The following is a 12,066-nucleotide window of genomic DNA, read 5'->3' as shown; positions in this document are numbered from 1 at the left end:
TCGATGATTGCGGATGCATGGGAATAGCCGTAGGCTTCGAACGGCCGCTTCTACTGCGGCGGGCGCGTGGAGAACTAGCTGCTGGTGCTGAAAGAAACGAGGCGGTTGATCACGTGCATGCGGCTGCTGACGACGCAGCGCGTCCATTCAAAAGCGGCTCAAATAGGCAAGCATGCACGACAAGTCACAAACGGTGAAGGTTGCTCGATAAGCGACAGAAACCCGACTTGCTATAGCCGATAAATGCTATTCCAATTAATATAGGAAGTTATGCACGCTCATGTGGTTCCGCCAGGACCAGTCGAGCACATCGCCAAGGTGACAATAACGTCGCTAGTCTACATGCGGGGCAACTCCTTTTTTGTTGCAGCGGACCACCTGAATGGTCAACCGAAGTATAAGATGTGAAACAGAAGCCCATGTCAGCGAAATATTCACACCGGTGGCGATCTGAGAATCGGTCACATCTGTACATAGCGTGCGCACAGGGTGGGGTGGGGGAGCAGGGGGGGAGGGGCAGCCTCCCCCCACCCCTAGTTACCTAAGAGGCAGAAGGCGCAACGTCTGCCTGCTCCGTACTTTGACTTAATAGGGAGAGGGGGGTGCTGCGACGAACCTTGCCACCCCTCCCCCCCTCTGAAAGGGAACCCTGCGCACGCCTAAGAGTCTGCATACTTGGAAGCTTCGCCGCTTTTGCTGAAAGATGCGTTGTGAATCTCGTTCCACCATTCACGCACAGGCCGCGCGTGCGCCCTCGATACCCGGATAACACTACGGGGCCAATGAGGACTGCATCAGGAGAATAGCAGAGAAATCTGCTCCTATCGGCGCGAATGAAATCATGGTCAAATGAGTCACCGATGTTTGCGTGCTCTTTTAACCATGTAACGACCAAAGAGAGCTTCACACGAAGAAAATTAAACGAGCTTGTTCACTCCTCTTCTAGTCACGTAGAGTATATTTGTACAAAAAAAAAAGCACAATAGAAGGCTACTGAGTCGTAACTCTAATATTGCAATAGAGTGAATTTGGGCATGTTGGTGTAGCATAGTGAAACACACAGCGCGAAACAAGGACGTTGTGAATCGATGCGTTGCGAATATCTCTGTCGAATATCTCTGTGTGTGTTTCCTTTCTGTGTCCCCGTCGTTGTTTCGCGCTGTGTGTTTCACTATCTAATATTGCACTAAACAATTAAATAGTAATTGGTTTGGTGAGCTACCTACAAATTAAAGGTATCTCCAGCTTATCGAAAGGGCTACTTTACAGGCTATGCATATGTTTCACGTAACATAAATCGAAATTTAGACCTATGGAAACAACGTAATATATAGGATTCACTCGGCATTACAGGATGTCTCTATGGCCGTAATGCAGGCCCGTATTCAGGGGGGGGGGGGTTGCCCTAGGGACCCGGGCCCCCCGAAATTTTTATGTAGGCGGTGTTTTACCGAAAATAAATAATGAAAATCGGTGTTCGAATAATCAAGGCCTTCAGCAAGTGTCCCCCCCCCCCCCTCCAAAAAAAAAAATTCCTGGCTACGGCTCTTCCTTAATGACTGCGAAGTCATGTCGTCGTGCCGTCAACGTCACGCCGTACATTGTAGTCTTCACGCGGATACGCCGTTATACAGAAGCCTATCGACGATCATCTGTGCCTCTGTCACTGAATATCTCTGTCGACGTCAGCAATATAGTACTTCGCAAGTATCGGTATAGTGCGTGCATTTGACGTCTGTCGTCTGCGTGAGACATGTTCGCTTACTTTGACAATCACATTCTATGCTTTCCTGAACATTTTTTTTTTAATATGAGCTTTAGATATAGCCGGCCATTTCAGTGACCATACTTCTCACATTTCGCAACCTCAATAAGTAAGAATACGGTATCATTACTCCATAAAGTGCTTCGACGTGGCACGAGAACGAAGCAGAGGTTCTCGTTTCAACCGCTAGGCTTTTCTTTTTTCTTTTCTTTTTTTTTTTTTTGCACTCCACCAGCCAAAATAGGTGCCAGCAGCGAAAATGAAATATTTACCCGTGTGTCTCGACTGTTGTAACCGATATGCGGCGGCTCGCTTAAAGAGTCGAGCCCTAGAAAAGCCTGCTGTGAGATGTCTGAACCGAAGATACCCCGGAAGTGTAGTACGACATCCATTTGGCCCGTGCCGAAGATTGTCTAAACAGTGATCCCACGGAATGTAACTTGTTGTAACACTACTGCCAGCCTCCTTTTTAGTATGAGATGGTACAACATTTGGCAATCTAGAGACTTTTTACAGACTGTACTCAGCTTACGTGTAGTTTTTTTTTTTAATACCTGTTCCCTATACGTGAACCACAGATTACATTGCTGAAGCTGCGTTTCTTCTTTCTGTGCGCAGTTCGCAGTACTCGAAGAAGTATTGGCTGGCAGTAGGCACAGAAAAAAAAAGGGAGGGGGGGGGAGGAGACAGCGTTGGAGAAAGTTTAGAGAGGAGAGGAAAAGTTAAAAAGTGGGAATTTACGATGTTTACAACATTTACGATGTTCACAAGAAATGCGGAAATTCTCCGTGGTCTCGGCGCCCCGTTCGCTAATACATAGTAACTCAATCGGACACCATTTTTCGCACACAGCGCAAACCTTGCGTGCCCAGTGAACGCGGCATGAATGCACGGTCGTCGAGAGGTCTTACGTGCGTCCCATCCTACCCGCTTTGCCATGGGCAACTGTTTCCTTCGTCGAACGGCGTTCCATGCTGTCTGCGAAGACAGCGGTTCCCGTAAAGTCATACGGCAGTTACCTGCCCCTCTGAGCACACCAGCCTTAAAGGCCCGAACACACGTACGCGTTGCAGCGCGTCAACGCGTGACTTCTTGACGCGGCGCCGCGCCCTCTCCCTATGGGGAGAGAGGGCGCGCGGCTACGCGAAGCTGCGCGCCCTCCCTCTTCATAGGGAGAGGGCGCGGCGCTCCGTCAAAATGTCACGCGTTGACGCGCTGCAACGCGTACGTGTGTTCGGGCCTTTAGCCGCCATCGACTACGTGGCTGCCGCCGCTCAAGCGTCGCCTTAGGCACGAAACTGGACGCAGGTCACCTCAGAGGCACCACACACAACCCGTACTGCTTCGAAGTGCTTCTGAATCCACGTAACGGAGGCATTCATCCGCGGCATGCGCTGCCATTGAGCGAACATCGTGCTGTACAGGTGAATTGGCTTCTCTAGAAAGCGCTTCCAAGACGCAGGCCAAGAGGAGGAGTCGCATGGTGCACGTCGTATGCAATAAACAGGATGAGCCCAACAGGCTGCAAACCTGTCCTAAGGCAGAGTATTCTTTCGAAGCATATGTGCGCTGACACTGAACAAAAATGGTGGCTAAACATGTCTTTGTATACCTTACATGTAAATCTCCACTACCGTCTCTCCCTTTTATGCTGTTTCTCTTTTAGTCTTTTTATCCCTTCCTCCAGTACAGGGTAGAAAACCGGACGTGCGTCTGCTTAACCTCCCTGCCCTTCCTTCTCTCTCTCTCTTTATCTCTCTCTCTCCACTACGGATTTCCTTTTGTACGTGTACAATGAAAACAGAAAGTCACTTGGTACGGCTGTGCCATGGACTTCAAGTCCTACGAGATAGAAACTATGCAGAATTTAGAACAAGTTGAATTCAGTTAATCCGGTGCAGTTATGTGGTGAACTCTTACTGAGTATTGTGTGGAAATACAACCGTTGCTAGTATAGCGTATGTGTCATGCATCTCCACCACCATGACAAAGCTGTTACCTCGGCACGGTTTATTCGTCTGAGCCGCGTGCTGAACAACGATGACGCTGACAGTGATGACAGTTATACCCGCCATGATGGTCTAGTGATATGGTGCTCGAATGCTGACCCGAAGGTCGTGGGTCCGGGCCGCGGCGGTGACATTATCGATGGAGGCGAAAATGCCTGAGGCCCGTGTACATAGATTTAGGTACACGTTAAAAAAACCCCACGTGGTCGAAAATTGTCAGAGCCCTCCACTACGGCGTCCCTCATAATCACATCGTGGTTTTGGGACGTTAAGCCCTAACAATAAAAATTAAAAAATGATGACGAGTACATACTGGCGAATGAGATGATTTAGTGTTATATGCCACCGTATACTATGACGTGGTGCTACAGTAACTATTATACACTTGCTTTCCTCAACCGCTAGACGCACATTGGACAGGTTTTTGTGGCCACTTCGTCTACGGACGAGTCAGGTTTCACATGGTGGATGAGTGGTCAGTGGCTGTACGAGAGGGCCGCTATCGTTCCCTTTTTACGGTCGGCTATCAAGGCGATCCCGCTGGTATTCGAAGTGTAGCGGCCGTCTCACTACTGTTCGTAGCGATAAAAGGAGGAGAGCGCCGAGAGTGGCCCTTAAATGCGCGTAATAATACAAATAAATGCGCTCGGTGATTGGCCCTTTCGGGAACTGTGTACGTGTCCGCGCGCTAGAGGAAACGGAGTTATTCCGGCAGTAACTATTTCCGAGACGCCGTAAAGGCCAGCGCGTAGGTGTACGCGTATATAAAAGTAAACACTCGCCAGCCGGTGTGGTGATTTCTTGGAAGCAGCGCAAGTGCTTTTCGAATGCCGCTGCGCCCGTTGCAGTGCCGTTCTTGGGTGAAGGAACGGTATATGTATGACGCGAGCTTAAAACATGCAGGCGTATCTATGCAGAGTGGCTATTCGTTGCGTTTGCTCCGCTGCATTACTTACGCGTAAGGTCGCCTGTGCCTCTGTAACTGCGCGGACTTCGATGTAAACGAGATTGGGTGCATTCTCGGCCGGCATTATATATGTAGCGCTATACGTACGACTCTTGATTTGCATGAAGGCGTAGCTATATCGCCTCGCTTATTTTTTCTTTTTTTTTATAGGTTCTTATCTCTTTTCTGACTTCGTCAAGGCTATTTGTTATTGCTGTTTACTGACTTTTGCGTTCTTAGCCGCGCTTGGATTTATATCTAACGCACGTGGTTAACCCACATTCCTGCTTTCTGCAGGGTTGTTTAAGATAGAGGAAATTACTTTACAATAACAATTCTAGTTTTACGTGCCCAAACCCACGATATGATTATGAGGCATGGCGGACTCGGACTTAATTTTGACCACCCCGGGTTTTCGAACGTGCACCACTGGTGTTCTTTGCCTTTGGTCCCCATCGAAATGCGGCGGCCAGTCGAAACCGCGCCCTCTGGCCACGGCGGTTACTGAATTTAATTTTTATCCACTTCCCTTCTTCTTTCTGTCTTTATTTTTATTTATTATTATTATTATTTTTTGCTGCATTGGATGCAGGCAACATAGCATTCGCGACAGCGAGCCCATATTCGGGGTTACGCAGTTCAACATGTTATTCATAGTACTTGCATATGGGAAGCATATAGACCCGCCACGGTGGTCTAGTGGTTATGGTTCTCGAGTGCTGACCCGAACGTCGCAGGAACGAATCCCGGCCGCATTTTCGATGGAGGCGAAAATGCTTGAGGCCTGTGTACTTATATTTAGGCGCACGTTAAAGAAGCCCAGGTGGTCGAAATTTCCGGAGCCCTCGACTACGGCGTACCTCGTAATCATATCATGGTTGTGGGACGTTAAACCCCAACAATTATTATTATTAAGCATACAGTAGGCATAAGAGGGAGACGTTGAAAAATTCCGGTGTTCACCCGTGAATACCGTACGTATTTTCCTCGCACGCATTCCGCATAAAACTACGCGAAATTCGCCGACATGGTAAGAGCTACTTATTCGAAACTCACGAGCTTTGCAGTACTTACCTCCCCAACAGTGACCCATCGCAGACTGGAAGTTTCTTGAGAAGGAGGCAGGGAAAAATAGGAAGGCCAACTGAACGAGCATTCGGTTTGCTATCCCACATTGGTGTTGGGAAAGAGGGAGCAGAAAGAGCAAAAAAAAAAAAACATAGTTTACATGTACGCGGAGGGTCGTTTCAAAGCCTTAAATTGATGACATTGCCGCGAACTCTCTCGCTACTTTACCTATAAGTAGACTTAACTGATACTGTAATGTACATCTCTCGCGCTGCCCTTTTTGTTCAGTCTTTTATATTTTATTTCAGTGTCGTCATAACTGCGACTGCATTATTTTCGCAAATGGGACACATTCAATCCGGAGTGCTTCATTTGCAACGGTCGTTGTTGAAACTGATAGGAAACCCTTATTTATTTATTTATTTATTTATTTATTTATTTATTTATTTATTTATTTATTTATTTATTTATTTAGCTTCGGTTCACCTACATTTGAACATGTGCGCTGCACATCCGAACTTTTATTTATTTCTTTCTCATTCTGGGTACTTGGTAATAAACAAACTAAGAAACAAATAAACCTGTGCACATCGCCAGAACGAACGAATCGTGTTCGTATGCCTTTACAAGGCTCTAATACTCAAAATACAATGAATACCATTACAGGTAACGCAAGGCCGTTACGAAACCGGCTATGTCGAGGGCGCCGTCAGATGCGCCGCATGCCTGCCTGCCCGATATTCCTTAGTATATAATTTGTTGGGTTTTACGTGTCGAAACCACGATACAACTGGAGAATGACATGGATACGAGAGAGATGGAGGAGTTTGAAAGAGAAGTCTATATATCGAATATATATCGAAAAAGAGGAAGGATTATGTAGACGGACGCACTGCACATAAATAATTGCGCGAAAGCAGGCGCGAAAAGAAGCTGCATAATACATCAAAAGAAACAGAAATGAAGCTCAGGAGTGGAATACTTGATGCAGTAGGGCTTTGATTTGTGCGAGTTGGTTCACAGTTCTTCAAAATCACACCTCGTATAAAGCAGGACAGGGCGAAGAAACACATAACGACATTGCAAGCGCTAGTGATGTCGTTGTGTATTCCCTTTACCTGTCCTCCTTTGTTCGGGCTATGCTTTTGAAGCGATGGAGTCTCGAAATCGCTCGACGAGTGGTATCGTTTCAAATCGACTTTCTTTTTTACTGATCGCCGCCTGCCTATAAAAACCACGGGCATATGTGTGTACATAAACACTCACGCATCAATGCTGTGCTCTACTTTTAGTTGATACTCCATAAACCGCGAGAAAAGCGATATAGAACGACAAAAAAAAATATATTTTTTTTTGTCTTGTTGTGCGTGTGTGCAGCCTTCTCCGTAATGCACTTACGAAACGAGGCAAAGCGAACCTGCGCGCAGCAGCAGCCGCTGTTTCGTGTCAGAACCGAAGTAGCGCTTCGAGGCATGCATGCGGGAACCGGGTGCTCGCACATAATCGTTTCCAGCCCAGGCGGCCGATGCACCCGCTCGCATTGCGCACTGCGCAGCAGAATTTGACACGCCGTTAAATTCTAGCCGCGTGTAATAACGTCGAAGTTTTCTGTTTTATTTTTCTTCTCCCACGCGCTCGGTTATTGAAAGGCTTCCGCGTCGGGGAAGGAGAGAGAGAAAGAGCAGCAATGCAGTTTTTCCGTGATTGATGGCCGGAGGCGGTTTGTGTTTGTTGGAAGCGGCGGCTGCATACGGAGACCGTCCGCTCCGTAACCCCGCCAGCGCCGTCGGTGAGGCAGTGAACCTTTCTGCGGGCCGATGAAGAGGCGTACCGTACGGTAGTGCCGCTTGAGTACTACTCCAGCTGCAAGCGAGCGATTCAGGCAAACTCAGATTCAGCTACGAGATTGTGTTTTTATTTACTTGCGTATTCAGACTTATTTCGCCATAGAGAGAGAGAGAGAGAGAGAAAGTGTGTGTGTGTGTGTTGTGTGTGTTTGTGTGTGTGTGTGTGTGTGTGTGTGTGTGTGTGTGTGTGTGTGTGTGTGGGTTGTGTGTGTGTGTGTGTGTGGTGTGGTGTGTGTGTGTGTGTGTGGTTTGTGTGAAGGGGGAGGGCAGCGTGTGCTTGAAGCGTGGAGGCTGGGCAGGAGTCAGAAGAGTCAGATGTCTCGCGTCTGGCTCGCGCGTCTGTCTTCATTTCGTCCCTTGTTCGTTTTTGCGCTATGTTTCTGCAGTGCGATGAACAACCAACACGCCCAAACTTCCTCTCTTCTGAAATTTCTGAAGGCGAGACGGGAGGAAGGGGGGAAGGTGATTGGCACCTACCCCGGCGTTGGCACGCCCTGCCTACGACCTTGTATCTTTTCTCGTTCCTGCATTAATATCATTGTGGAGGAAAACAGAACAATGATCCAGTAACGAAAGGCGGTCCCTCTATCGGAACGTGATATTCAGTACCACAAGATACCCGAACATAAAGAATAGACGCTCATGTTAACAGTGGTAAGATCGGATAGATGAGTCTTCATGACCGACACACGGGAGTCCATAAGAGGGCAGTGTTGCCGATTCTGATTGCGCGCAGCTGAAAGATTGTGGTTTTCAGCGAAAACTAGACGTAGAGGGTCTATTATGCCTATAAAGGTTTCAAAAGTGGGCCGTAAAGCAATATTTAAGTGCAAAACAAGCCCTAGAAGTCGCCGGCTGTAGACCCCGCCCACCGCCGGCGACGGCCATTTTGCCATGGCGCTTGCGTCATATGCAGCACGGAATGGAGCCGTCGTCTTCTACCAAAGTTTCAGCCGCTGCAAATCGTTCAATTTCAGTGTCAGCTGAAGAAAGCTAAGATATCACGTGCAGCTGACCACGGAACAATATCGTTCGCCGCAATGCAGACGCTTGCACAGCTAGCGCTTGTTACGTCACGGCTCGCGATGCACCAGTGTTGTCTGACTCGGGCCGCTCGCGTGTTCATAAAAATATTCGATAATAAATTAAGTGCTCGAACAAATGTGCTAAAATTTCGCCAACTTATTTGTTAGTGCACAAGGTTCCACATAACACAATTAGAAAATTGGGTGTTATGGCCCCTTTAAGCATGCTCTCCTGTTTAAACCTTTGTGAAGCGCTCACTCGGTCGACATGGATATAGTCTTTCCTGCTTAAACGTTATGGAACCAGGGGCTTTAACGGGGAGGGGGGACTCGATCTCCTGCCCCGCGCTTCAAGTCCCTTACATGCCATGGCACCCAATAATAATAATAATAATAATAATAATAATAATAAATAATAATAATAATAATAATAATAATAATAATCTTTTTTTTTTATTTCTGCCGTAAGAAATACAGGGTCAGGGGAGCTGCAGAAAGGGTTCATAGACAGCTTGACTGAGCCGCAGCCCATATATCAGACTAAGCGACAGCAAAAGACAGTTCAAAAGCAAATCGCCACACACATACGGCTTCATGTTTAAAGAAAAAAGAAATAGCACATAGAAAAAAATAATAATAAAGCATAGACAAATATACGCTTAGCCGATTAGCAGCCTAATCACGGAACACTGTCTTCGGAGCTGTTGAAAAGTGACAGCATGCAGAAGCTTCGACGAAATCAACAGCCATAATTGTCATGTCCCCTTATTATTAGCTAAACGCAACACAGGCTGCATGTACAGGCTGTACCGCGGGTGTCCTTGAGATCTATGCTCTCACGAGATACTTATTACGTTATCTTGACGTTCTCAGTCGATCGCGCTATCGCGGCTCGCTGCCAGTCGCGCTATCGCGGCTTCCTGTCAGTCCACACCACCGGTCGCCGTCACCGGATTTTCTTCACTTATGTGACAAATAAGGATTTCGCCTCAATAACAAGCCTTCGCATACTCTAACCTTACTGGTGATACTTCGGCAAGAAATAAATTTAAAAAAACCTGGATGTCGCTTGAGCTACGCGTTGAAGAGCACACCAGCCTGATCGGGCCCCGGCGCATCGCCTTCACAGTGCGACAAGAAAAGGAACGTTTGTGCGCGTAACATTGGGCGTTTCAAACTATCATAGAATACCTACTGCAAGCACAGTGGCGAAGTACCCCCTACGCCATAATTCTTCTTTTTGCAAATTGGCGACGCACCCACTACGCGTCCGTAAGGTGCCATGCGCACCTGCGTATCTGCAAACTTTGTAGTGGATGGGCAGCTTTAAACCACCCAATCATTGCAAATTCACATGTTTTTACGCCTGATGCGATTCTACGATTCTGCAGCGCAATATTACAGCGTTAAAGAGACTACTCCCAATACACGACAATTCTTATGGCATTTTTACACGAAGCAGGCTCCATGGGTAGAACACCCTGCTTGCCACGAGGAAGGCCTCGGTTCGGTTTTCACTCGGGGCGAAGATTTTTTGTTATTTATTTAATTGCATCTATCTTGAATTTTTGCTCACGGAAAACGCCGATTTTTCCGCTCACAACCAACGACGCCGCTGTCGACACCGACGCCAACGCAGTGGTTTCTGTCGAAACGAGCTATTTAACGCTATCGCGTTAAACTCTGACGAAAGATAAGCCGCGGAGTAAACGTGAGCTCGCAGTTTCTAGATTACATGCTAAATAAACGCGTTTCACGCCACACAGTCTGTCATTTGCAGAGTTGCAAATAAAAGGTCACTGTGACGAAAATGCAGAAAAGTTAGTTCATAAAAACAATTTTTCTATCTTAATGATTATGCTCCTGCAGCCCTTTTGAATGCCATCGTGCACTAGTACAGTTATTGGGACATAAAATGTGGCTTTCTGTTCACGAGCAGTGCGTAATCAGGCTTTGCGCAGAGGCGGTGTCGTACCCAAGTGAGGGGCGACTATTGCTAGTTGAAAACTTTTCCCAATACCCCGCCTGGACGACGTGAAATACCGTCGGCCGTGGCAATTTTTGGACCGCCTTACGGGGTCTCACCACGCATACAAAAATACGAATAGCAAATATGGCAGTATGTTATACTGTCGGTAACACTTGCAGGCGAAGATAATGCATAGGGCAACCGCCAATGGTGAAAGCGGCAGTGTGGGCAGCGTAATCGCAGAGTTGTTGCTAAATGTGAGGGACACGAGTTAAATTGCACTGTCGTTCTCAGCGGATTAAGCGACTGTAGTCTGACACAATACAGAAGCCCTGCCCGGATGACCGAAGCGCGGTAGCCTGTAGCTTCCACGACTAAAGAAAATAGTCCCGCTTAAGCATCGCAGTGTTCTCCGAACGACGGGGTCACCGCCGTCCGGCTCATGACGTCAGTTTGGAGTGCGCGCCCACTGGTGCAGCCTGCCTTTGAGGAGAAGTGCAAGCGGACTTCTGAAGTTTTATCCAACTATAGTGCTACTACCGCTACTGCCTGGCTAAATTACAAGGCCTGTGCACTCTGCTTTATGACGGCATGGCTTGGACCGAAGTTTTTACCAGCGAAAGCTGTTATGAGATCATTTCACGGCCGTTTTTGGTGCCGTAGTTGTCCCGCCGCCGCCGCCGGTGTCCGTAACCAGTATCGCTCGAATAAGAAAAAAAAAACTAAATAAGAAATAAATTCCAGGATGGAAACGAGGTTCGAACCTGGGCCCTCTGCGTGGGAGCCCAGTATTCAACCTCTGAGCCATGCCGGTGCTTGAAACTGCTTTGGCAAAAAGGTTCCTATACAGGCTTCATGTCGGAAGGAACACATTAGCATATGCAATATAGCGTGGTAAAGAGTAGAATAAGCACCAAGCGTTCGCCCAACGCGAATTCTGTAACCAGGCGTCACACAATGCGAATTGCGCAACGAGTAGGTTGTTGAATGCTTCCAACCCATTACAAAGAGCTCTGCCATAATTCTTCATCGTCATCACGCACATTCATCAACAAAGTGCGCATAATGCCTTATATGCGTTTAGCAGGTACCACGGCTGTCTGTAGAATGACGAAAAATGGCACAGTGCCTACCTGCCCTACTTCTCAAAAATTACAATGATTTATAGCGTAGTGGGTTCCTCGCAAGTGCACTTCTGTTGGTTGCCAAGGAAGCCCATAAGGCTCCCATGATCCCATTTCCTCAGGGTCTCAATAAAGTCAATTCTCTCTCTCTCTCCTCGCTCTACGTTTCTGCGGTTAAAGTGTGTTATAAAGCGTGGTGGGACAGTTAAATAACGACCGGCGTCACACAATATGCATTACGTAACTAGTGGGTCGTTTAAAGCTTCCAACCCATTACAAAGGGCGCAACCATAATTATTCATCGTCATCAACC

The 12,066-nt window shown here is 47.4% G+C and overlaps 1 long non-coding RNA gene and 1 pseudogene across 1 annotated transcript in view; both read left to right on the top strand.

The window, feature by feature from the left end:
• Positions 1 to 12,066, top strand: part of LOC119394159 (uncharacterized) — a 341,546-nt gene that overhangs the window by 80,423 nt on the left and 249,057 nt on the right. The window lies entirely within an intron of this gene.
• Positions 10,610 to 10,740, top strand: LOC119395209 (U4 spliceosomal RNA; annotated as a pseudogene).

Source organism: Rhipicephalus sanguineus, chromosome 5 (assembly GCF_013339695.2).
Source record: "Rhipicephalus sanguineus isolate Rsan-2018 chromosome 5, BIME_Rsan_1.4, whole genome shotgun sequence".
In the NCBI taxonomy this organism is placed as follows: domain Eukaryota; kingdom Metazoa; phylum Arthropoda; class Arachnida; order Ixodida; family Ixodidae; genus Rhipicephalus; species Rhipicephalus sanguineus.
The sequence above is the reverse complement of the archived record's forward strand: the minus strand, read 5'-3'. Positions and strand labels throughout refer to the sequence as shown.